Source organism: Bos grunniens, chromosome 23 (genome assembly GCF_055505025.1).
Source record: "Bos grunniens cultivar Pamir isolate PY7600 chromosome 23, Bosgru_T2T1.0, whole genome shotgun sequence".
NCBI lineage: Eukaryota > Metazoa > Chordata > Mammalia > Artiodactyla > Bovidae > Bos > Bos grunniens.
The window spans coordinates 43,771,688-43,799,156 of NC_141187.1; the positions used below are offsets into that span (position 1 = coordinate 43,771,688).

The window sequence follows — 27,469 nt, forward strand, 5'->3', positions numbered from 1 at the left end:
TTGGAGAGTACATCGTTTTTGTGAACATGTTCTGAGAAAGGGACAGGTGTCTTGATTCCCTCTAAAGTGCTGGGATCTCCCATGAGTCAGTTAATAGTAGCATTTATTCTCTTTGCTCTGTTGTCAGATGCCAGCAGTTCTAGCAGTAGGCAGCTTTGGAGTCTGAGAAGTCAGTGTCCCCAGCCCAGTGTCCACACAGGATGTGGGAGGGAATATGCTAACTGATAATTGTTGAAATAGCAAAGTTTTGAATAACTTACTCTCTTGATAAATTGCAATGCATTTTAGACTGAGTCCCCTTAAAAATACTGCTCTTTAGATTCAGAAAGGGGTGGTGTCCATCTGGCCTGCAGGCATGCCTGTGAGGCCCTATTGGTGTGAACAATATCATCTTATTGTTATTATAACATACCCCTTATCATCTGGGTTGTGAGCTCGGTCAGAAGAAAGGCAGAGTTCTGCTGTGAGAGACTGCGTCTGCACAACTCACCTTGGGAGGATGGGGTTGGTGTCCTTTGGAGAGCGGCCACTGGACCTCTCTAGCTAATGGGGAGGAAGGAAGGAGGTTGATGGTGGAGAACGGGTCTACATACTTCAATCCCACCATAATCTGAATTTCTGAAGCTGAGACTCAATTGAGATTATGTATATAAATGCCATGTGGCATGAACCTATACACTATAAACTATATACACACATCGGCTATCGAGTCATAAATTTTCAAGAAAACAGAGAAGAAAGGTCTCCTTCAGAAAAAAAACAGCCGAAGTCTGTTCCTTTGGTACATTTCTGACTGAAGGCAAAAGGCTAGCCCTGATTCTTTGGCATCAGCCCATTCCATAGTAAGGGTCACCCTTGTAGGCGTAGGGTTTCTTGATCTTCCTGTATAGCTTTCGTTGACCCATTTTCTCCCTTTCTGAGTTTTGCAGAATCAGCTCCTCCATAGATTTTGTGTGTGTGTGTGGAGAATGGTCTTGGTAAAAGTAGAAAACTCCTGGGGCTTTCCTGGTGGCTCAATGGTAAAAAATCTGCCTGCAATACAGAAGACCCGGGTTCGAGCCCTGGGTTGGGAAGATCCCCTGGAGGAGGGCATGGCCTGGAGAATTCCATGAACTGAGGAGCCTGGCAGGCTACAGTCCATGGGGTTGCAGAGTCAGACATGACTGAGTGACTAACACACACACACAGAGAACTCCTAGTTTCTGTACTTGAGGTAAGGACGGCTTGCTCATCCTAGAGTTCATCCTCACCCCGGAGACCCCAGTTGTCCCCCACGTCTCCAGTTTGCTGCTGCAGTGATGGGATGGCTCCGCAAGTGTGAGGGTGAAGGAATCGCAGCTTGCATTCCTACAGCTTTCCTTCCGTGGGCACCGGTTGATATTCTAGTTTAACTACCCCTTGCAGTTTGCTTGTCAACCTGGAGGAGGAAGGTTGAAGGTCTTATTTTGGAGCATGTATTTTTTTACAGTGTTTATTTTCACCTCATGGCATATGAGGAATCGTAGGAAATTAGGGTCGCACCCCCAGGCATAGTGTAGAAGGCTGGATGGAAGAAAACTGAACTCTGAGAAGCAGCTCTGTGCTGGAGGCCGTGAATTCAGCTTGTGTGTCTGACCTGGAAGCAGAGCCTGCCTCCAGGGCGGGGCGGGGGTGGGCAGACGGGGAGCGTCTGCTCATTTTGTGCGGAGCAGGGGCCCCGGACCCCCGGGTTTAGGTTGTGGGGGCGGAGACATCCTTGGGGTGCCGAGGAGATGAGGATTTATTGCCTGCTCCCCCGGGGAAGGAAGCAAGCCCAGGACACGGAGTCAGCAGCAGGGAAAGGGGTCCCTCTTCATGCCACAGCGCCTGGCCTGGTCTTGTGAGGCCGGCTCTTTCTGTCCCTGCTTTGGCCTCCGCTCCCGACTGCAGACCCTCCTGTGTCTCCTTCCACTCCTCACGGATTTTCTTCCTCGGGCCTTGAGGCTTCCTTGGCGTCTGCTTCCCACATCTCCCGGGCATGCCTCCAGGCTGGCTTGCTGCTCCCTGAACCCCTTCAGTGGCGGCCCGTCTCGACTGTGACTGAGCCCACTACCCAGCTTCCTGGGAGACCCGATGTGACCAGAGGGGTCACCGCCTGGCGCTGGTTCCCTCTGGGCAGAGCTTCTGTTTGACCCCGGGGCGCTCTTCACGGGGGAGGATGGTGGAGACAGGATCCTGGGCGGTGGAGGCGGCCTTTGGGTAAGGAACTGTCTGAGGCAGGGCTCCTTCATCACAGACAGGCCTCGGGCTGTTGTAGGAGGGAGACCTTTGTGTTGGGCTTTGTCTACAGGCTTTTCCTCAGCTCCTCTCCAGAGTGGAGGGAGAAGATTCAAGTTTCTGGGGGAAATCCTAGAGAGAGCTGGATGCTGGGCCAGAGGAGGGCAGAGAAAGAGGAACCCCCCCACCCCCAACCCCGCCATATCTTTCTGTCTTTTCACACTGTTCATGGGGTTCTGAAGCCCCAGGTCAAACAGTCCCTTGGACAGCAAAGAGATCAAACCAGTCAGTCCTAAAGGAAATCAGTCCTGAACGTTCATTGGAAGGACTGATGCTGAAGCTGAAACTCCAATACTTTGGCCACCTGATGTGAAGAGCCAACTCCTTTGAAAAGACCCTGATGGGAAAGATTGAAGGCGGGAGGAGAAGGGGACAACAGAGGATGAAATGGTTGGATGGTATCACTGACTCAATGGACATGAGTTTGACCAAGCTCTGGGAGTTGGTGATGGACAGGGCAGCCTGGTGTGCTGCAGTCCATGGGGTCACAAAGAGTCAGACATGACTGAGCAACTGAACAACAACCAACCCTGACATCTGCACCCAGATTGTGGAGTCGCCAAGAGGGATTTGAGAACACATCATGGATTCTTCATTTGTGCCTGATAATAGACTTTCCCTCTGCTCCCCTGTCTTGGGTACTTATCGTTTTGTAGGAGTGGGATTGAATAGAGGGCTCAATAGGATGCAGCCCAGAAGCAGTACGTGTAAGTGTGGGGATCACAAGCAGTGAGGCTGCCCGCCTGAACTGCCTGAACTTGCAGGGAAGGTTTTGGACATTCAGTGGCCTAAAATGGGGTGGCCGCAAGGTTATAGGAAGGTTTCCTCAACCTCTGGATGTCATGTGAAAGGCGGGGTCTGGGCGTGAGATGAGGTCAGACACCAAGGTCCAAATGGCTGGATGGGAGGAAATTCCCAGCCTTGCTAAGGCCATGAGAATGAAGGAATGAACATAAGGAAGTAAGCTGCTGGTAGATTTTGGAGACAGCGTCAGTGTTGGTCACCTGCCTCCTTTTGACTGCAATAAAAATTATGAGGCTTAAAAACCCTGACTGCTGATTTGAAAATTTACCCCATGCAGTGATTAATAATAGAAGCTTTCAGGAATGAGTAAAAAAAAAGAGGGGGAGGGGATGACACAGACGTGCTAGGGAAACACATGAGGATAAGGTTCCCTTGTTGAAAAGGATGAGGGTTAAAACTCCTGGCAATCTGCCTTCCCGCCGGTGGTGCTCTGAGGTCCAGATCCCTGGGTCTGTGTTCCAGGCAGGCACACAGAGGCACAGGGCAGGCGAGGAGGTTTTCACGCTCTCCAGTCCCTCTTGGTATGGTTATTTACAGAAGTGTGGTGACCAGGGGCAGAAAAATGAGGCCTGGCCAATCACACAGGTCTGTCTCCAGCTCTGTGTCTGCCTGCACTCGTGGTGATCATTTGACATTCCTCGGACAACGTTACTGTTGACAAAAAAGAAAAAAGACGTTCTGTTCAGCAGCGGCATTCCCCAAAGAGAGATGGTACTGCCTCATCTTTCCCTGTTTGCCTTTGAAGCAGCCTTTGCTCTCATTTGGAGTCTCTGGCCAGGTTAGAGCCACTTTCTAGGTCCTTGGCTTTATTAGAAATAAAGGAGCTGCCTGGGCTTCCCTGGTGGCTCAGATGGTAGAGAATCTGCCTGCAACAAGGGAGACCTGGGTTCGATCCCTGGGTCAGGAAGATCCCCTAGAGAAGGAAATGGCTACCCACTCCACTATTCCTGCTTGGAGAACTCCATGGACAGAGCTCCATCGTCACAGAGTTGGACACAACTGGGCAACTGACACTTTAGGAGCCACCCAGCGGTTCCAATTTTAACAGAAGGATTTTAGGTGGCCCTTTGTTTATGCTGAGCATGAGGCTGAGGTGAAGGCTGTGATCTGTCCTGTTCATTGTCGTCAAGGAAGGACTGATGGGAGGGAAGGAGGGAAAGAAACTATACCAAGAATCATGCATGATACAGTGTTAGTGAAACGATCTTAAGGGTCATTGGTTTTAGCAGAGGGGATTTATAATCCAAAACAGCAAATTCTGAAATACAGCTGCACAGTCAAAACACGTGAAGAACTTGAAATACTGATGTTTGGGCCCCCTTCCCAGAGATGCTGACTTGACTGGTGTGTTAGTTTCCTGGGGCTGTCATAGCAAAGCTCCACAGACTGGATGCCTTAAACAACAGGGATTTATCGACTCACAGTTCTGCAGGCTAGAAGTCCGAGATCAAAGTGCTGGCCGCCTGGGTTTCTCCTGAGGCCTCTCTCCTGGACTCCAAGACGGCCGTCTTCTGCCTGTGTCTCCATGTGGTCATCCCTGTCTGTCCATGTCTTTGCCCTGATCTCCTCTTCTTGTAATGACACCAGTTGTACTGGATGAGGGCCCATCCTAGTGACCTCATTTTACCTTGGTCATGTTTTCAAGTCCCCGTATCACACCAGTTGCACTCTGAGGGACTGGGATTTAGGATTTCAGCATGTGAACCTGTGGGGCAGGCATCCCATAACAATCGGCCTGGGTGGAGCCAAGGCATCAGCACTTCAAAGTCTCCCCTAGAGACTCCACTTGCAGCCGAGGTCGAGAATCCCGGTTCCAGATGGGTCTGCCCTAGCATCCAGGAGCAGCTGTTTGGAATATCATCCCTAGACGGTTGAGTTTTTCTACATTGTGAAAGTGTTGGAAACTTGTGTGGGAAAAGGCTGTCATAAGCAGAACCGTGTAAAGAGCGTTGATATCAGACAAGGTGACCGTGGAGAGACTTTGTTAAAAGGTCTGTCACACCTTGGCAGGGGGGTGGGGGAGTGGACAGGGTAGGGGGACCTCTGATTTCACAGCAAGCGTCCAGCAAGCAGTGTGCTCACTGTGCTTGAGGAAAGCAGCCCCTGAGGACAGACAGCCTCTTTCACTCCACCACTGCTGCGTTTTCTGAGCTTTGTCATCTGCTGTTCGGTTTCCTGAACTGACCTAGCCCCTAGAAGGGGAGTGCCCTGTGTAAGCAGCTGGTCGTGGTTCTTGGGCCAGAAATTCAGTAGAGGCTTACATAACCCTGCAGTTGAGCTCTTGGAAAGAAATGCCTGTCTCATGCGAGCATGCTTAATGAGAGGTGAGCAATTAGCGAGAGGTCGGGGCTCCGTGCCCAGGCAGTTCTGGAGCGTGCAGTGCGTGGTGTGTGGGGGCCGAGAGTCGTGATGCGAAGCTCAGCCTGACTCAACTGCAGCTCACCCGGCTGACGACAGGCACACGCTGACGTCTCAATAGTTCATCCTGCAGCAAGAATTCTGTTTCTCTGTTGCTCTCGGCCTGCAAACTCAGTTTTGGCATTTTACAGTCTTGCTTTTTTTTTGAAGAGCATCCTTCTGTGACACTGTTTTCCCTTCCTGTTCATATCCGACGGTCATCCCGGCCAGTCATTCACAAGTATGAGGAGCTGTTCCTCCACCTTCGTGCCCATGCACATCAGGAGGTACTCAAGTCCCCCTCTGCCCTCCTTAGTTTTCTCACTGAGGGGGACAAAGTCGACTGCTGCCTCCTCTTCCAGCTTGGGATTCATGTCAGGCACCGGTAAGTGTTTCCCTCACTTTACCGCGTTGGATCCTCACAGAGGACTGATGCGCTCTCATCTCATGTTACAGATGAGGGAATCTAGGCTTCGATACAGAGCTGCCCAGGAATATGAGTGGTGATGGAGTTGGGTTCAAGTCTACATTATCCTGACTCCAAATCTTATATCTAGTCTTCGTGTGCATCCTGAGCCATGCTAACACATCTCTGGTGATCTCATCTAGCTACACGCTGTGTGCATACTAAGTCGCTTCAGTCACGTCTGACTCTTTGTGACCCTATGGACTGTAACCCACCAGGCTCCTCTCTCCAAGGGATTCTCCAGGCAAGAATACTGGAGTGGGTTGCCATGCCCTCCTCCAGGGGATCTTCCCGATCCAGGGATTGAACTGCGTCTTTTATGTCTCCTGCTTTGACAGGCAGGTTCTTTACCACGAGCGCCACCTGGGAAGCACCTCGTCTAGCCACATGGCTCTGAAATCCATCCATACAGTGAGTGACTCTCACTCCTACACCTCTAACCTAGACCCTCCCCTGAGTTCCAGGCTCAGGTATCTGATGGCCTCTCCACATCATCTCTGGATTTCTAGCACGCTCTGCCCCAAGCAGAGCCCCATATCGCCCTCCCTTTTCCAAAGCGTGCTTCTGCTCGGTCTCCTCTCTCTACATAGATGTGTCTCCTTTCAGTGACTCAGGCCAAAACGCGGGAGTCACCCTGACGCCTCTGCTTCTCTCCCAGCCCACATGCACGTCATCGGCAAATCCATGGGGACTAACAATATCCCGAATCCAGCTGCCTCTGCCCCCCTGCACTGTCACCGCCCTCCCACTGTCTGTCCTCATCGCCCACCTCAGAGTGAGTCAGCCTCTGTCACCCTTTGCTCAAATCCCGTGGTGCCTTCCTGTCCCATTCAGGTTGTCAGTTATTAAGTTGAAAGTAAAAGTGAAAAAGTAAGTAAAAAAAGTTTCTCAGTCGTGTCTGACTCTGTGCAACCCTATGGACTGTAGCCCACCAGGCTCCTCTGTCCATGGAATTCTCCAAGCAAGAATACTGGAGTGGGTAGCCATTCCCTTCCCTGGTGGCTCAGACGGTAAAGAATCTGCCTGCAATGCAGAAGACCAGGGTTTGATCTCTGGGTCGGGAAGATCCCTTGGCGAAGGGAATTGCTACCCACTCCAGTATTCGTGCCTGGAGAATCCCCATGGACAGAGGAATTTGTCGGTTAACAAAGAGTCGGAGACAAATAAGCAACTAGCAGTAACAGGTACTAAGTTACTGCCCCTCAGCCCTGAACCCGTCCTTCTGCACTGCTGGTCAGCTGGCTCCCTGTCGGGCTCGGTCAGCCGGAGGTGCTTGAAGGAGATGGCACCCAGGAGAAGGGCGAAGGGACTTGCTCCCTCCTGTTCAGCTGTCTGTAGGTTTCCGGTCAGCTTGCATCTCCTGTGAGCAGTACCCCAGTCCTATTGCCTCAACCCGGCAGAGGCAGTTCCTTCCTGTAGCAGCAGCTAAGTCCACTTTGCCACTCATCTCGACCTCAGGAACCCATCTGGCTGTGCTTCCTCAGGGCCATCAGAGCCAGTGGCCACGCCCCCTCTGCAGGGGCCTGGAGCCTCTGGGTTTTGATAGCTCACCTTCACTTGCCCAGCCCTCAGGGTGGAGACATCTCCCTGGACTTGCTGTCCTTTCCTCTTTCAGTTACCTGGTAAATGACAAGTTTTCCAGAATTCTAAATTTCTCCAAATTTTATCATGGGCTATATACACACTGTCAGTTATTTCCCTTGAAGTAACAGGCCCAGTTCGTTCATTTTGGGGGAAATATCTGCCTAATAACCAAGTCTAAGTAATCACAGTTTGTCTGATCAGTTGTTCTTTCAAATGAAAATCATGTCCCATGCAAAAATGGGGCTCAGTTCAGTTCAGTCACTCAGTCTTGTCTGACTCTTTGTGACCCTATGAAATGCAGCACACCAGGCCTCCCTGTCCATCACCAACTCCCAGAGTTCACCCAAACTCATGTTCATCGAGTCGGTGATGCCATCCAGCCATCTCATCCTCTGTTGTCCCCTTTTCCTCCTGCCCCCAATCCCTCCTAGCATCAGAGTCTTTTCCAATGAGTCAACTCTTCTCATGAGGTGGCCAAAGTATTGGAGTTTCAGCTTTAGCATCATTCCCTCCAAAGAACACCCAGGACTGATCTCCTTTAGAATGGACTGATTGGATCTCCTTGCAGTCCAAGGGACTCTCAAGAGTCTTCTCCAATACCACAGTTCAAAAGCATCAATCCTTTACTGCCTGCATATCCCAGACTTCAGAGCACAGGACTTACACAGAGTAAATGCTTGATAAATGTTGGTCCAGTGGATGAGTGATTGGAGTTCTAGAATCTCAGGACTTAGACAGAGGTGCCCCAGGCACAGGTGACTCCGTCCTTGTGCCTCGGGGAGGATCATAAAGAGGATGCTGACATCATAGGAAAATGAATAAGTGCTTTCTCCATGTGGGAGGGGGAGGGGGCGGAACTAGCAGTGTCTGTAGCCCCACTGTGCATGGGCTTGTGTGTATGTACTTGTGAAGAGTAAGTTATATTTCTTCTCTCTTTTCTACCAATTGCTATTGCTTGACCTGGGGAAAACAAAGCGAGAAACAACTAACAAAATTTGAGTTATGGTATCTCATTACCAAAGAAAGTACCTGCGGTCTGCTGAGTCTATGGTATCTCCTCTTTACCTTCCCTCTCCACTCTGGCTTTTGAACTAATAGATGTCGAGGGGCTGCCTTCCTAAAATACTATCCTGATAATTTTATGGAACATTCTAAGTGGTTTCCAGCTCCCGTGGACTTTAATTCATATCAAAAGAACCTGAGATTGTTGGTTGTTGGCTTGTTATCATCTGTGTATAGAATTATCTCCTCAAGTCTGGGTCTGCTGAGGGGCTTGCTACACTTCGCCCCAAAGGTGAGGCCTAGTTCTTAATGGGGAGCTTGGTGGGCTACAGTCTGTGGGGTCACAGAGTTGGACACAACTGAGTGATTAACACTTTGGCTTTCACTTAGCTTCTTAATTCAAGAGGGCTAACAACATTTTCAGGCCAGGAAGAGGCAAGAGAATTTCTTCACATTTAGCAGTTAGTGGAGACCCACCTTCCCAGGGTGCGAGGCTGAATCAACCCGAAATCTAGCACGTTACAGGGTACACCCTGCCTTGCCGGATCGTGGGGAAGCTCCCTGGGTCACAGTGGCACTTTACAGTTCTCACTGCCGCAGTTCATCTGTTCAGCCTTGTTTGCCTTGGATTTCAGCCACCCGGGCTTCGGAAGGTGCTGAGCTGGCCGCTGATCCTGGCCCCAGCACACAGGTGTGGTTCGTGCCATGTTGAACACCAGTGGCAATTATGGTTGCTGATTGAAAAGGAAGCTGAATACACTGGCTTTCATCAGGTCAGCTTTGCTTGGCTGCATGCAGCTTTGCACTCGAGCAAATGAGGGCTGAATTCTTGGTTCAGACAGATTCTTTCAAGGTGTTGTATTTTGGGACTTAAATAACTAAGCAAGACAACCCTGTGAAGCTGGGTGCTGTCTATAGTGTCACCAAGCTTGGTGTCCTGTGAAAGGAGAGCATTAAGCACGTAAAACTTCTAATTACAAGGGCTAAGATTTTGCTCAGTTTTGGCTCCAGATATTACTTAGTTTAGAGCTGCTGTTGTTCAGTTGCTAAGTCATGTCCAACTCTTTGTGACCACATGGACTGCAGCACACCAGGCTTCCCTTTCCTCCACTATCTCCCGGAGTTTGCTCAAACTCATGTCCATTGAGTCAATAATGCCATCCCACCATCTCGTCCTCTGTCACCCTCTTCTCTTCCTACCCTCAGTGTTTCCCAGCGTTAAGGTCTTTTCCAGTGAAAAGTAGTTTAGGGCTACTGCAGCCTTAGTTTACTGTGCCATATTTGAAACAAGAAATCTGAGCTACATTTTAATTTTTGAAATATAGGATGTGTGTGGGTAGGAGGATATTGATAAGTACTCTCAGAGTACATAGCACTGTCATGGATATTCATGGGGAATCTGAAACCAAAGACTTGGTTACTGTCCTCAGAAAGCTCACAACCTATTTAGGGAAATAGAAGCTACGCTTGCATCGACATGGGCTTCCCTTGTGGTTTAGCTGCTAAAGAATCCACCTGCAATGTGGGAGACCCCGGTTTGATTCCTGGGTCAGGAAGATCCACTGGAGAAGGTATAGGCTACCCACTCCAGTATTCTTGGGCTTCCCTTGTGGCTCACCTGGTAAAGAATCCACCTGCAATGTGGGAGACCTGGGTTTGATCCCTGGATTGGGAAGATTCCCTGGACAAGGGAAAGGCTATCCACTCCAGTATTCTGGCCTGGAGATTAATGGACTGTATAATCCATGGGATGGCAAAGAGTCAGACACGACTGAGCAACTTTCACTTTCATTTTTCATAGACACAGTAAAGCAAGACTATTCATAAGCATCACAATGTGTATAGTCAGGAGTGCCGTAGGAATTCGGAGAATAAGTAGATAACCGTGGATCTGTGTTTGCTGAAAAAAGCTTCAGTGGAATTTGAAGTGGCCTGAGAAAAGAGTGTGGGTTTAGATTGATAAGAAAAGGAGAGGCCCCTCAGGCCAGGGTTGAGCAGGGGCTTGGTGGCATGAACATGTGCAGCACACACGGCATCTGTGCAACACACACAGTGTTTCACAAGTGGATGAGCTCTCTCCGGGGGAGTCATTAGAGAGGGAGGTGAGCAGATGGGAAAGGACGGAGCGTTGGAGGACACCCAATCCAGTGGGGCAGACAGGATATGTGCACACAGAAAGATAAGTCAGACTGTTGTTTGTGCAATTAAAAATATTAAAAGATGATTCAAAGGCAGAAAGATAAGAAGTACTTGGCAACTGTACCTCGCAAGTCAGATAAGAGGTACAACCAAGACGTGCCTCAGGACTTCAGGGGAGGCTAGATGGAGGAGTGCTGAAGGGCCGTGGCCTTAGGAGAGGGAAGAGGAGGGGAGGCAGGCAGAAGAAAGGGATTATGGCAGGTGAAGCGGAGCTCAAGGGCAAGGCTGACTCTCGGAGATGTCCGACTCTTGGTGAAGAAGGAGATGGGCACTCTTGGTGAAGGACATGGGCATTTGGCCGGGATGTGGGTCTTAAGGCGAAAAGGTCTATAGCAGTTATATTGGGAAAAGGAGCCATGTGTGGATGAGGGGCAAATAGCAGGATTGCTAAGCATGTGCCAGGGTCAAACTGTGTGGAGCCCATTTTTAGCCTGGAGTGGGCCGAGCCAGGGTGCTGAGGAAGGTGGCATTTTCACAGCTAAGCACAGGGCTCCCTGGGCTCAGGTGGGTGGGTTCTGAGGAATGGAGGAGGGCCTGCCGGGTTAGGAGAGCAGGGAGCAGAGGCAATCTTGCACTGATGCGGCCTTGGGGAGACCTTGTTGGCCCACAAGCAGTGGGCTGAGAGGAAGAAGTGTAAGGGAAGCTGGAAGCAAGCTATTTAAGCAGAAAGCAGCACACCCAGCATTTGATATTCCTTGGTATGAAGGAAGTTAGGTTGAATTAGGTTGTCGGCAGTAGCATGAATAACATCATGATGATGAGACAACTGACTTAGAATATCTTGGATCACACCATTCTCTAAATTTCTTTACATTTTTTTTCCATCCAAACTTATTTAACACTCGTAGCTTAATATTTCTGTTAGATTTTAGAGATTAGAAGAGCAGAGAGTGAATTTAGTTTGAAAACTCAGCTCCATCATTTTCTAACTGTGAGATTTGGGGCAACTTAACCTAATTTTCTGCTCTTGATTTTCTCATCTCTAAAATGGGAATGACAGTATGTTTCCTTGGGGCTGTTATGAGCATAAACATTAGGTTTCAGCAAGTGGGGACGCTTGTTATTTTAAAACCAGAATTTCAGAGCGTTTGTGTGTTTCAGTGCAAGTTACTCTTCAGGCCTGGCAACGCCCGCCTGCCTCTGTCCTTCCGCACGCCTTGCTCTCTTGTAAACACGTCTACTTAGATTTGTGATTTGGAACGTGGAGTGCTGAGCCCAGGTAACTATAAGTCAGCCAGTGTGGGTTTTTTTTTGACACATTACAAATTATGCCATGTTTAAGCACAATAAGGGAGGATGAGGGAATTAACCTGTTAGAGGAGCTGTTTGGCAAGTCCCAGCAGCCCGCACAGGCCTTTTGGGATCTTTCTCTCACACAGACGTGGATGACGCTCTCCTCCCACAGTGACTGAGTCAGGGGTCACTGTTGGCTGAGTCACGTGTCTCTTTGCCAGGAGGGAGGTGGGCAGTGCTGACAGTGAATGACGTCAGTGCCGTGGGAATCCGAGGTGCTCACGAGCCCAGCACGTGGGTCGGAACCACGCAGTCCTGCGCTGTGTTTCCAAGTATAACTCACATCTGTGGAATAGATCAGGGGAGATTAAGTGAGTCCAAGCAGGAAACAAAGTTCAAATATATTTAGAAGATATTAAGGGAAGAGAAGAACTTCTCCAAGGGGTCTGATCTCCCCTTTCACTTTTCTAGAAACCATTTTGGTTCTCTGGTTACGTCTTTTTTTTGAGGGATATTAGCAATACTGTGTTCATTCGACCCCCGTGAGCCCTCCCTTCCAGTACTTCATGTTCTTGATGAGTTCTACTTCCTTGGCATAGACAGTCTGTAACAGTCATAGGTTTGGCCAGGGTTTTGTTCTCTCTAATTTAATTTGTCTAAAGCATAAGTGGAGACTTCATGAGCTGAGGTCAAGAAATCATACTTCATCTTTGCCTGACACATTTTGCCTGTGGACCTCAGATCATTGACAAAGCAGTTGAGAGAACACAGATTAAACCACAACTGTTCTCAGGTATTTCCACTGTGTGGATCTGACAGAGAAACCTACATCTCTTGCGATGTCCCCCATTTCTTTGTTTCTATGACTCACCTCAGAAACTCCCTTACCTTAAGAAGCAACCAAAATGTGTAAATTTTTGTTACAAGTACTGTGGGCTAAAACTTTTCAGAGACAGACATTGCAAAATTGCCCCTCGGGGTAGACTTTTGGTGCTTATGTGCGGAGAGGGGTAGGAAAGGGTTGTTTATTCAAAGGTCAATATAGATGTCTGTTGCTACTTGACCTCTGGTCATCCAAATTTTCCCTCTCAGAACTTTGGAAGGAAGTTGATTCAGATAAATCCATCACTTGCTGAAATCTCAAGTCTTGTTTTCTGAAACTCAGAACCAAATAGATTGCCCTCTCTCCAAACTCATTGTCCAGAGACACACTGGGCATCAGATAAATTTAGATAATGAAGGGTCTTCTCCCCGCTTCTCACTTATTAGAAGCTACTCATTTGTGTTAGAAAATTAGGGAAGCACAGGAAAGACTAGAGATAACAAAAATAACCCGCTGTCAGAGGTGTAATCGTTCTCACTAATTTCCTGATACTGGTTTATATCAAGGAGTGAGGAATACCCTTCTTTTGTCTCTTACATCTTCTCCTCATCCGTCCAAGCTCAGAAACATTCAGAATCCATGAAAATCAAAACCAACCAACCAAACAAAAATCCCACAGTTTGTTGGTAGATCTGTATGTTGGCTTGGATGGCAGTATCTGACCAGCGTGTAGTATATGTGAGATTTTCCTTGTTGCTACCCTTCTGCACTTGAATCTAGGTTAGGCCCCTGGGCCTTCTGTTGGTGACCAGCTGCTTGCTGCTCTCGGCACCGAAGCTCTTGCCCGGGCACTGGAGGATAGTCTAGTAGCCTTGCTTCTCAGGGTCACATTTGTTGCCACAGTATCCTTGGAAGTCTGTGATCTATGCTTGTCTATTTCCCTACTAATAGACAAAGATGAAAATGCCTCATTGAAATACAGTTTGAAATCTAAGCATAAAGAGAGTCAGGAATGAGAATGACGCAGAACTGATGGTACACGTTGACTTACAAAAACACATTTTCCCCTAAGTGCTCAAAAAATAATCACCGCTCTGCTGCTTAGTATCCAACCGAGTGTGTGGCGGAGCGAAGCCAGACGCAGCCGGTTGACCTCCAGGCTTTCCGATGCCCCGTCGCCATAGCCCACTTTCCTACTGCACCTACTTTCTCTCCCTGAGCTTCCCTAGCTTCATCTGCTTTGCTTTTTGGAGCAGCAGCTGTGGGCGAAGGAGCAGGATGTGGAGAACTTGGCTGGGTGGTGGGGCCATGGTGCCAAGATGGCTCTCAATCCAAGGTCTCTGCTTGTTTCCAGCCTTCTGACCACAAACGTTCATTGCGAACGTGACTCCCACCAGAGCAGCTTTGTTTGTAAATGACTCCTTCTTCTGCTTTCTGAAAAATGACATTAACTCTGACCGCTGCCCCATCCCCAGTTAAGGCTTGGGCCACTATCTGTTAGGTATCTTTAAACCTTCATCCCTTTGCTCAGTCATGTCTGACTCTTTGCGACCCCATGGACTGCAGCCCACCAAACTCCTCTGTCCATGGAATTCTCCAGGCAAGAATACTCGAGTGGGTTGCCATTTCCTACTCCAGGAGAATCTTCCTGATCCAGGGATTGAACCCAGATCTCCGGCGTTGCAGGTGGACTTTTTACCATCTGAGTCACCAGGAAAGCCTGGCTATCTTTAAGGGAATTTTGAAACATCAACCCTTTGTCTGGGCCTGGAGACACAAAGCACCATATATGTGAAGGTTAAGACCCTTTCCTCTAGTTGGATGAAGCCCTGCTCCAGGTGGAAAGAGGCTTGGCTTTAGCTCCTCCTGTGCCCTTTTGCATTTCAGACTACACAGTCATCCGTGGCAGCCCAGTTAGGGCGACAGAGAGTGTAGCTGAATTTCTGACGGTGCGTAGACACCTTTCTGGAGTGGAGCTCTGAGTGCCCTGCCCACCTTCTCACCTTACCGATAGTCACTGTGCCCTCAGAGCAGAATGTTGGCTTCGTAGCCAGTCAAACAGAAGCCCAGTGAGAGAAATCAGCTACCTAGGGGACAATACAAGCTAGCGGTCCTGCCAAGACCAGAACCCCAGTCTTTTAAACTGGTTCCGTAAGTCCCCCAGTGGGACTTGACTTAGATTTAATTTAGTTTTTAAGTCTTGGCAGACTGGATGCTATGTGTTTGTGTGGACTTGCACCATTTAAAAGGTTCTTGGAGTTGAGATCTTGCATGTAATTTGCTACATTAGCTTTGGGCAAAAATATTTGCTTTTTGATCCTTTGTGGTTAGAGTTCCTTCTCAGCATTAACCTGGCATGTTAGCGAGCACTGGACTGTGGAGCGCAGCAAGGGGCCCAGAGTTCGGGGCAGGGGGAGTGAGGAGGGCTTATTACTCATGGCAGCTTTTCAGACTGCAGGCGCTCATGTAAGATTTTCCCAGATTGTTTGGTTGGTTGTTTATGTATTTTGGATATCACTCAGTTGAGATTAGGAAGCTGAAGCAATTCAGATGAAGCCTTTTGGATTTGGGTTTAACACTGGGAAAAACCTTCTCCTGATGCACTGAATTAAGTAAGAGCGTCACTGTGATGTTTGTCACGCAAAGGGACACTCACTCTATCATAATTGTCTCTACGCCTCAACGTTCAGCCCTCTTTGGGGGATAAAACAGGATGGGTTTTTCTAGTGAAAATTTGACTGTCTTCTTAGATTCTCCAGTGTGCTGAATACTTGAGCATCAGTGAACAGATGACCTAGTAATTAGATCTAATCACCAACCACTATATTCTTTTGTGACAATAAACAAGGAGTAGATATTCTGCCCTGTTTCTTAGGAGGAGTAGCTGAGGCAGAGAGAAGGAAGCAACTGATTTAGTCATATGAGGAAACTCAAAACAGGAACAGGACATCCCGGGGACACCCTCTGAGGATAAACCCTGAAGCTGTACTCATTTCCAGCAGTGCTTCTTACCACCACCCTCCACCCTGCCGCTTCTCTTTCTGAAGCTAAGGCTAGCCATACTCTTGCTTTCCAGATGGTAAACTCCTTTTCCCCACTGTTACAGCACTGGGCTTACCAGGCGGTACAGTGGTAAAGAATCTGCCTGCCAGTGCAGGAGACACAGGAGACACGGGTTCGATCCCTGGGTCAGAAAGATCCCCTGGAGAAGGAAATGGCAACCTACTCCAGTATTCTTGCCTGGAGAATTCCATGGACAGAGGAGCCTGGCGGGTGTCTATAAGCCATGGGGTCGCAAAAAGTCAGACATGACTGAGCACACATGCACACCATTGCTAACCTAACTGAATTTTCAATCCCAGTATACATTCACTGGGATCACACCATACGGGAGGACTAGGTTCTAAAGTCGGCATAGAAGGTGAGAAGCTATTATATTTTTAAAAATTCAGTTATGATTTGCCCATTTTCATGCAGTATACATAGTTTATAGCATTGGTATGTTTAGTGTATACGAAAACATGTATACAGTTAAAGACTATGTACGAAATATTTAATTTTTCAGCGCCAGATCCTTAAACATCAGCATTTCAGCAAGAGGCTCTGAGAGATAAGCAGGAGCAAAGATTGATTTAGGGCAGAGTAGATTCACATCTCTGCTTTCCTGTGCTCTCCAGGGCATTCACACACTGAGAGAAAGGGTGGGTAGAATCACTCGTTATTGGAAAATTTTCCCCTCCCCTGCTCTCTCTCCTTCCTGTTGCCCTGTGCGTGCCCCTCTCCTCTTTCTCACACTGCTTTTTCCCCTTGAATGGATATAGTGAATATGTACAAGTTAAACGTGCGTGTGATGTCACTTTACTGTAGGTTTCACAAATGCCAGCTATAAGTCAGTGAGTGTCACTGTGAAATATAAGAAAAAGAAAAGAAGAAAAGCTTGCATCTTCCTAATTTTCATTAACAGAAAATCACGCCGATGGATTTTATGATTTTTGTTGGAAGGATAAGCCTATCATTGGAATATGGGTTTACTGTTAATGTTAGATCAGTAGTTTGCATGAGGATGTTATATTGTGTACGCCAATGAGATCCATGTCCTTTTGGGAAAACACAACTTGTGTTCTCTACCGGTGTGCACTGTACTGGAAAAGCAACATGATTTCTATTTGTTAGCAACTCAAAAACATTTTTGCTTCACGATAGAGAGGCTTTTAAATATCATTAAGCTTAATCAAGTTTTATAAATCCTGGTTGGGTTTCACATAACTTTAAGCCTAATTAAAACTGTAGACATTTGCTTTCTAGTTCTGCGTGTTTTTCTTTTAATGTCTTGCTAATCACCAAGATTCCATACCATCACTGGCTAGTATCTCAAGTCATAATGCAAGGTTCAGTGTTAATGATTGTGGGTGTTGGTGCCCATTGTAAACAAGTTTTAAAAAATAACCTTGAGATCTTTTCTTGGTTGACCTTTTGGAAATGAAGGCTTCACTGTTGCTCACTTGTGATGTGACTGTTGTAGAGCTTGTCAAAGCGTGAGAGCTGCGAGCTTTGCTGTTTTCTCATGGTTTGCTTGGGCTGATGTTATTGGCAGTACTTTCAACCTGTGGCTTTTTTCTGTGAATCTTTTATATTTTTTTCAATGATTTGAAGGTTAAGTTAGTTAAAGTTACATATTGTGGTGCATACAGCTGCTTAACCAGGCACAGGGAAATAGCAAAATATTCTAAAATGCTGAATGCGAACCAAAGGCTGAGGGGTAGATACCTCTCTCAATCTTTCAGGAAGCCTCACTCAATCTTGAATATTACACACTGGGTGAAAGCTCTAGGTTAATCTGGATAATACATGTTTGCTAAGCTTAATTAATTTATTCTTACATAAAGATATGTAATGATAGCCTGATGGTCTAAATTCCTGCAGGGTTCCATTACTGTTAAATCATCAAAACTGTGTACCTTCTCCATTTCTTCATGATTTAGGCTTCTGGAGAAAAATATGAAAGGAGGAGGGACAAAAGTGTTCAGATAGCATCATTTCTTCTAGAAAAATCTGAGGTGTGATTTATAATCCTTGAAAAATTCTCCTGGAGTTCTTCTGGGCAGAAGCGACTAAGTGCTGCTCTCACTAAGAGGCAAGTATGTTTTATGTGCACAAATATTCATTATTTCTATATATTAGGGTTGAAGAACTCAAACATTTACAGGAAATTAAATCCTATTTTCATTAAAACTCCCCTGTTTGGAATCTTGAAAGTGGATAGCCCTTACATTTAAATCAGAACCCACTCCCTTCTTTATTCTGTTGACCAAAGTAGTACTAGGAAAATGTGGGAATTATCTGTTTACCAAAGTGATACCATCCTTCTCCAAGCATGCTAAACCAAATTCCAGAGCCTAGTGGATGAAATATCTGCCGTCTGTGTTAAGGCCACCAGGTTCAATTCCTGCTGGGATGGTAGTTTTTTCAATTAAATTTCCATTAACTTTTCGCCTCTGTGTCATTAGACACTAATTCTTACGTGTGGCAAAGATGAAAGCGTAAAAGGAAATATCTGATTCACGCATCATGTTGCTGACAAGTGAAATGTGACGATGACAACTTTTTAATGTGGAAGATAGGGAAGCCGACGAGGGGACAGGTCTCTTAGACTCGACACTGACCAGGGCAGAGGAGTGGTGGCAGCTGCGGCTCAGGGAGGCAATTTGAAAGATAGTGATCTCGCAGTGGGAGCATTCAGGATGATAAACGCTGGGATGTGGGGAAGAAGCCGGGTGGAGGAAACAGCCTGCAGAAAGCCTGACCCAGGGAGGAGGAAGCACCCAGAGGCACTTTGTTCAGGAGAGGAGACGGAGAATAAATATTAAGAAGAGCATGATGCTAAGAGGTACAAAGGTCATGTATTTAAACTTAAAGATGGAAAGGGATTCCAGGGCACAGATGAAGACAGTGAGAAACAGATAGACGTTAACAGCAGTTTTGCAAGAAGGGGAAAGATAAAAAGACAAAATCCAATCAAACACAACCCCAAACATGTTTGCTAATGGGCGATAGTGACAGCTGATGCTCAAAAGGGCTAGCCCAAGAAGACGTTTCAAGAAGTACCCATACTTCTTCAGGTTTTTCATGGAAATAAGAATAAATGGCTTTTAGAGTTCCATTACACAAATTTTAACCAAATGAACTTAGACACAGAATTAAAAAAGAAAAAGCAAAAGAGATTAAGGGAAATTTGTTCATTATAGCTTAGTCTAGATTTACATTGGGGTGAGGGAGGTTGGATAATCTGATTTTTATGTTAATCCATGCTTTAGATGAGAATACAGAGTAAAACAAAAATGATTGTACATACACACGCCTACTTACACATGTGCACATACATATATGCATAGTCTGTGTATTTGTATATAAGAAATAGAGTCAACTTTGGAATACTCATAATAATGCCTAATATTACTGAGTGCTTATTATTCCATATGCTTTTCAAACATGGTACATCTCAGTAATTTATCACAATTACTCATTAAAGAGGAACTCTATTTCTCTCTTTTTTACAGATGAGAATACTAAGGCACGAAAGTTCAAATTCCAGTTCACAGAGTCCATCCTTGATAGAACTAGGGTTGGGAACTGGGCATTCCAATTCTAGAACCCGTGTTTATTACCATGATTTAGTGGAATGGCAGTTAATAATAAAAAGAATTACATCTGGAATAGGTTTAACATTTATGTTTGAATATAGCTTTGCCTGTTGTTCTGAGAATATTTACTTCAAAATAGAATAGTGGAGTCCAAATTGAAGTTAAAAGGCTAAACTGATTTGAGAGGAATTATTCTTTTCTTTTTTTAATGGCTGGAAAGAAACCACATTACTTTTTAGAAGGATGCAAAACACAATTTAAAGTAAAAGGCTTACTTCAGCAGGACTCTATTGAATTCTTGACTAAGAATTAGCTAGTGCTCAGCCCCTTGCACTGTGTGTGTGTCTGTGTCTGTGGAGTTCTGAACTCTACTTTGGAGTCAACCTTATTACTTCCATCTGTGCACTGACAGTTTGAAGGCATCTCATAACTGGTTTTGATTCCTTGGTCAGGAAGATCCCCTGGAGAAGGAAATGGCAACCCAGTCTAGTGTTCTTGCCTGGAGAATCCCATGGACAGAGGAGCCTGGCGGGCTGCAGTCCATGGGGTCACAAGAGTAGGACATGACTTAGTGACTAAACCACCACATAACTGATTTGTACACAGTTTTGCTTTTGCTTTGCCTGTATGGGCACTGACATGTTGTAGGAACCTAGGCCCCCAAACCCTTGCATTGAGTAGGCATGCACTTGGCCCCCAGTAACAGGACATCCAGCTCACAGTAGCTTAAACAAATACGGGTTTATTTTTCTCATATAGTAAGAGGTCTGGAGCGAAGCAGCTGCTTGTACTGGTTTCGTTGCTCAGCGTTATTAGAGTTGACATCTCTGCATTGCTCCTAGCCTTTCCTTTGTTTTTGTGAGATGCAGTTGCAACTCTAAAACATACAAGGCAGGTAATGTGGGGAGCAGGCAGCTGCTCCATTTGCTTCAGGAAAGCAAGTCTTCCTAGAAGACCTGTGCTCTTCCCTTCCACCTCTACCCCCAAGGGACTTGGTTAGGACAGGCTCATCGCTGGCTGCAAAGCAGGCTGGGAATGTATCTGGCTGCAAGGGAGAAGGTGGGTGTTGAGTATCTAATCAATGAAGTTTGCCCTCGCATCTCAATAGACCTTATAATTTAAGGAATAACCTGAATTACAGAGTTGTGTAATAGATAATCAAAAAACTTTTAAGCTCAGGCGTTGTCAAATTAGACTAAACCATATATTTTTCTTTTATAACCATTTTATAACATGCAGCTTGATCTCTTAAATATTTGGCCCTAAAATCATATTTGAAAATATTCATTTTCATTGTCATGAAGAAATGACTTCTTAAGCAAGAATAAACCTCAATTCAGATCTTTTACGAGTGATCTCAAATTCCAAATTGTTGGATTCCAAACTAGTGAGATTTTACTACACTTCACTTATTTGAATAATGTTTATTTCTGCATCTATGCTCACTTGGATGAAATTTACAGAGCAGAACTCAAATAAAATTACCTTTTTCATGGAACTTTTACAAAGTCAGCATTAACTAGTATCATGTTTCAGTTTTGCTCAGTAGCATGCTTTCTTGGAAATACAAAGTGCATTTAAAACAAAATTATGCAGTCTTACTTCAAATAGGAAAATCAACACATATGGGAGTTATGTTTCTACAAAAAGTCAATCTGTAGAATTAGAGAAAAAGTTAAACTGTGGAAAACAAGCAAATAATGCTTTTTAAGAGTACCTAATATGAAGACGGGCAGAGAGATGAAGAACATGGCACACAAATGCTGGTGGTGGTTCTTTTCGGGAGGTAGGATATGGGTTGAAGGGACACGTTTCATCCATACTGAGACAGCTTGAACGTGAAAGGGACACCGTTCATAATTACTCCAGGTTGAGAGATGTAAACTGACACAGCTTCAGGTAAGGCAGAATGGATAGTTACCCTCGTTGGACCTGGCTGGGTGTGACTGCAAGCTCAAAAATTATGGATTCATTATGAGAAACTCTCATTATTTGTATTGTGTTTTTCTGAAATGTTTTATTTTGTCCAGTTTTGTATTACATGTGTAATTTGTGAAGAAGTCAACCAAGATTTTAAAAATATGGACAGTCGTAGGCTTGTACTTTAAAAATATTCAGAAACTCAGTTTTTTGAATCATTGCTACCACTTCATGTATCTACTTTCGTAGCTTATATTTAATCATTCATTTAGTTTGAGTAATACTTATTAAACTATATTATATAACAGATGTTATACTCTTATGTCCCTTAATCCTTATGATGACCCCATGAAGTAAGTATTCTTAGTCCAGTTAAAAAAACAAAACTGCTAAGGTAAATACCTTGCCCCCAAATCACATGGCTGCTAAGTGTTGGGGCTTAGAGTCAAACCCAAATCCAGTGCTTTTTCCCCTGTTGTATGGCTATTTTGAATATTGCTTAACACAGTTATCTTTATTTTTTAAAACATGTACTTAAAATATGTGTTGCGTTCTTAAATGTGCTTTTGATTACATTTCAGGGCCAAATTATTTTCTTAGAAATGTTCCTCTAATTTTATAATGGTATCAGTGGAAAAATAAAAGAGGCTGTATAGAATTTTGCTTTACTGCCAACTTCATGGGAGAGATTTAAGAATTATAAGCCTAGGACTTGAAGACAGAAAAAAGTTAGCAATTCCAAGGCACTGTTGCTATCAATAAAAGATATTTGAAAGTAGGAAAGCAGCTTTATTTTTAACAAGAGTTCTAAGAACCCCAACCTTTCCCACAGTACAGTACGTTGTAAAATAGATGTGATTAAAACAAGACACTCTGTACCTTGCAGAGGAGTTTAGTTCATTACTCAAGTCACAGAAATATTGTTACAAGTGACCTAACTTAGAAAGCAAGCACAATGGGAAATATGATAATGATCTCCTCTTTTTCACACCTTTAGATAGAAAGTAATTTTTAACAAATTCCAGGTCAGTTCATCCAGTACTAAAATAAAGATGCCAGAAACAAGTAGCAGCTGTTTAACCATGTACAACGATCTTGCGCAACTGCTCAGGACAGGAGGCACAGATCAGCTATGCTGATAGGTTGTGAAGTGGCAACATTATTTGTGCTTTTTTGTTGTTTTTTTTTTTGCCATCAGTCTTGAGTTCTCTGTTACCCACCTCTTTTAAATGAGCCTACTGAAAATGCAAAATAGCTCAGTTCATTCATTTTCCTTAAATTCCCTTAAAACACGAGAACTGTAATTTGCTAATCATATTTCATCATTCATGACAATTGTACACAGAGATATGGTTGGTGAAATGACTGTCTGCGTGGCTGTTATTGTATGAAGAAGATCCATTTTGGCAATGGAAAAATGTGTTGATCAAGAGCAATTCAGTGCATCTCAGATTCCATATAGGAATGTAGGTCTTGGGAGAGATTTATTTTTATCCTAGAGCAGCTCTCAATTTTCTGTGACAACAATGAAGGCTATTGACCTAGATGTTCAAAATAGTGGATTAATCCATCCAGTTGGGTGAAGGCCATGGGAGTTGGATAAAAAGGAAACTCTTCACTGTGAGGCTTCAGTTCCGGTGGAAAAGGCCTCTGTTGGTGACTTGGTAGTAGTCCAACCGACTGGCATGCATGTTGAACAGTTAGGACTCTGTGATTCCTGACACATGACTAACCCATAATGCTAATGATGTGCTTGAATAGCACTGAGAGTCTATTCCCTTATTCAGAAGAGTAAGTAGTATTTGTGAGCCATGCCAGTTTGCTAAATGCTTCAGAAATATATATTTCATTTGATCTCCCAACAAATTTAGGAGGTAGACATTATTATTTCAGTATTATAAGGGAAGAAGCTGAAGTTCATAGAGGTGAAAGACTCTTGCTAAAGTCATACAACTAATGAAAAGTGAAAATGTTAGCCGCTCATCTGTGTCTGACTCTTTGCAACCCCATGGACTGTAGCCCGCCAGGTTCCTCTGTTCATGGAATTCTCCAGGCAAGAATACTGGAGAGGGTAGCCATTCCCTTCTTCAGGAGATCTTCCTGACTCAGGGATCAAACCCAAGTCTCCTGCATTGCAGGTGGATTCTTGACTGTCTGAGTCACTAGGGAAGCCCAACAACTGATGAACAGCTCGACCAAGTTTGATCTCAGGTCACTGGCTTCCAAGTTCATTGTTATCTCCTTTAGATTACACTGCTTCTAAATAGCTGCGTACATACCAGAAAATCTTATGGATGAATGATAGGTTCGAAGGCAGCCAGCAAATGGAAGCCTAAATTAAATTAGCGGGCATGAGGGAGTAGAGGGTCCATAGTCTTTGGATCAACAAGCAATCTGTATAAATAGTCTGAGCTCTTGGTGGTAGTTTGTCCAAACCTTCTGTCTCTAGGGGTTCATATTGGGCTTTCCCCAACTTCTGCCAGCTCGCTGATGCACCAAACCCCTTTGCTGCCTCTTTGTTATGGGAGACTCCCTTGTCAATTATGGAGCATGCGTTTCAGATCCTGACTTCATTGTGTAGACAGTCATATGGTTGGCTGGCTCAAAGTCTCCATTTTAGATCTTTCGTTTCTGCCTTCTTCCTCCTATGACTTTTTTTTTTTTTTTTTTGTAGTAACAGAAACTGTGAACATAATGAATGAAAACATGAGCCTCTACTGACAGAGAAGTCCATTCTGCAACATCTCTGGTGTGACATCCAGTTCTGTCCCATAGCACCTGAGTCTGTGTCTCATCTCTGTCCCTGGTTATCCGAGGAGCCTTAGCCCACTTCATCTCTCTAAGCCCTTGCTGAAAAATAGCCAGCCTTGTAGGTGTCACATGAGAGTGATTTTGAATGGTGTAGACGACAGCAGTCTGGAAACTATAAAATGCTCTAAAGATTTAAGATACCAGCTACCCTACAGATACTCATTCTCTACCGAATTGCCCAAAATATATAAAGTAACAGAAGAATCTGAAACTATTTGAGGAGCTCTAATCCCAGTGGTAGTGAAAATTCTTTCCCTGGCAGGGTAGGGACTGTATTCTCTGCTCCCACAGTATCTTGGGAGATACCCACTGAACTGTGTCTCTTTACATGTCTGCTTTCCCTACTCTAGAACAAGGATCAACTGTGGTCATCTTTTTAGCCAGTGCTTAACATTCAACTTGGCACACAACAAGCACTCAATAAATGTTTAAGAGTGTGGGTAATGTTTCCTGAGGATGTATTCTAGGTCACTGTTTGAGCACCTTACGTACAGAAGTATGCAGGAAATATTGCGAGTTCAGTTCCAGACGACTGCAATAAGGCCAAGCACACAAATTCTTTCTGGTTTCCCATGCATATAAAATTTATGTTCACACTGTTCTGTAGTCTCTTAAGTGTGTAATTGCATTATGTCTGAAAAAATAATGTACACACACACCTTAATTAAAAAAATACTCTGCTAAAAAATGCTAACCATCACCTGAGCCTTCAGCAAGTTGTTATCTTTTTGTAATAGCTGCATCACAGATCACTGACCACAGATCACCATCACAAATATAATAATAATGAAAAAGTTTGAAATATTGCAAGAATTACCAAAATGTGACCCAGAGACATGAAGTGAGAGAATGCTGTTGGAAAAGTGGTACCAGTCAACTTCTCGACACAGAGTTGACAAATTTTCAATTTGCAAAAAAAAAAAAAAAAATGATGTCTATGAAGTACAGTAAAGCAAAGTGTAGTGTAATAAAATGAAGTATGTCTGTATATTAATTCATTTAATCCTTCCAATAATAAAATTCTCATTTTGTCGTTGAGGGAACTCAAGTCCAGGGAATTAAATAACCTGCTTAAAGTCATGTGGTCATTAGTCATCACTTGAGACTGCTCCTAACTGCTGCTATGCTTTCCTGCCTTGAAGACATTAATACTCATTGCTGAAATCTAGACAGTAAAGGCAAAGATGGCTATAAGAAAAATATTATTTCCTTTATGATTTTCTGTATAATCATAATTCTGCCATCTAAACTAGAGGTAACTACACCTCACATGTCTCCGCATTCTGTGGGTGATATTTCATATTATAGTTGAGTTTATCCTATAAATAATTGTGTAGCTATTTGTAACTTTTATATGTCATAATCCCTTTTAATGACAAAAACATCGTTGCATAAATGGGTGGATCATTGTTTAGCCACACTGTCTCCTGTAATTGGGCACTGTATTTTCCCCCCTGTTTTAAATGATTCTGTAACAATTTTTTTTTTGTGCATACATTTTTTGTGTGGACTATATTTTTATGTGATTCTTAGGAAAGGATATTCTTGAGATTTTTGATACACATGACCAAATGCCTTGCTACAAAGGTGGTATTAATTTATACCCCTACCAGTAGGATCTGAGTGGGCCTTAGACATTAGAGAGGTTTTTGAAAGAGAAAAGTGTAGAAACTTGAAGATTCTGAGTAAAGGAGGAGACAGCCCAGGAAACAGTGAGTTGCATACTTCAAAGTGTTAAGCATGGCTGACCTTTAACCCTCCTGCTCTTCACCCACTTAGAAGAAATGGAATTAAACAAAAGCTGCCCAAAGAGGAAGTGGAATTCTATTGTCTTAGGCTGCACCTCCATTGTCTAAGGACTGAATGGCTTGTTCTTGCTAAGTGTGGCAGGTCATTAGGCCTCAGTTTGTCAGCAGGATGATGACATGGCTTAAATTTCACTGAAGAATAATGAAACACATTTCACAGGCAAAGCCAGCCATCCAGAAAGTATCCTTAGAATTGTCTCTTGTCTTGTGTGTGCATGAACACGTGCGTGCTTGTACATGTGTGTATGTGGGATGGTGGTGGAGTGGTGGAGAGGAGGGGCGGTCAGCTTAAGAAGAGTTGCCAGTAAGAGAAACAACTGATCAAAGGATTCGACTTTGCCATTTTTGCGGGTTTTTCCGAGCTTATTTTGTTAGATTTGGCACACTGCGGCGAATTTAGAGCACCATGCTGAGGCCTTTTCATTAATACCTGGGAGGCTGTCTCTAGCCCATGGCGCTTCAGTAGAGGAATTAGAGATATATAATTTACCCAGTGTCTAACTTCGTATCTTGTAAGATCCCGGTTTTAATTATCTGAGAAAAGCATTTACTTTTCTCTGCCTTTATCTTGTGCTCTGAGTGGGTCTCTTTCCCACCTTCTCCCTCCCTCCTCTTTCTCTTCTCTTTAACTCTCTAGCAATTACGTCTTGACTGCAGGGCAATCATCTTTCCATTCAGGGACTCCATTTTTATTGTTTGTCTTTGCAATAACTGTATTCTCCTGTTTATATCTGTTGGCTTTTTTTAAAATCCCGAAGACTAAGTGTGCTTTGCTTACCTTGGGTAGCAAGAAGAAAATGATCTCTCTCAGTTTCAGAAAAAGAGACCTACCCCCAGTAGGAATGCCAGCCCTGGAAGCTACAAATTATTTATACCCTTTGACACAAAGAATACGAGTCACCTGGAGAGAACTGGTGGCATTGTCCTTGGGCATGTGAGAACTTTAAATTTGGCAAGGAGCTTTATAATTAACCCTATGGGTTTCAAAATCAGATAAACCTAAATCAGAGGACTGGCTCCACTTAATAGCTTGTGAATTTGGCAATGATTTCTGAGTCTCAGTTGCTTCATCTGTGAAAGAGGTATAAAGACGTTTACCCACCATAGGGTGGCTGGAAAGATTAAGTGAGACAAAGCAAGTGGACCACTCTGCACAAGGCCTGGCCTGCGTGCTCCATAAATGGTGACTGCAATTATTTTGATAGCTATACCATCACTATTTGTTTGACTCATAAAATTTTTCACTTGCTCTGTCCTGTAGTAAGGACTCTTCTTTTCTTCCTAAATGTAGCCTCGATTTTTCTGATAACCTCAACAGATGAAAGGGAGGGGATATCCTTTCCCAGCAACCAGTTAGTACTGTGATAAGAATGGCACTTTTGATTTGTTTTTCCTCCTTTTGCAATTGTTTGAGAAACAGTGGTCTTGTTTCCATAGCTCACCCAATGGGGTTTGATTTGGGGGTTAACTGATCCCTAAAAGGATA

At 44.6% G+C, this 27,469-nt stretch overlaps 1 long non-coding RNA gene across 1 annotated transcript in view; it reads left to right on the forward strand.

Annotated features, from left to right (window-relative positions):
* LOC147347721 (uncharacterized) overlaps positions 1–25,175 on the forward strand; it is a 113,195-nt gene extending 88,020 nt beyond the window's left edge. Inside the window, exon 8 of the long non-coding RNA XR_015152771.1 lies at positions 24,039–25,175. This is a non-coding gene — a long non-coding RNA (uncharacterized LOC147347721). The remainder of the gene's footprint in view (positions 1–24,038) is intronic.
* Positions 25,176–27,469: the final 2,294 nt, after the last annotated feature.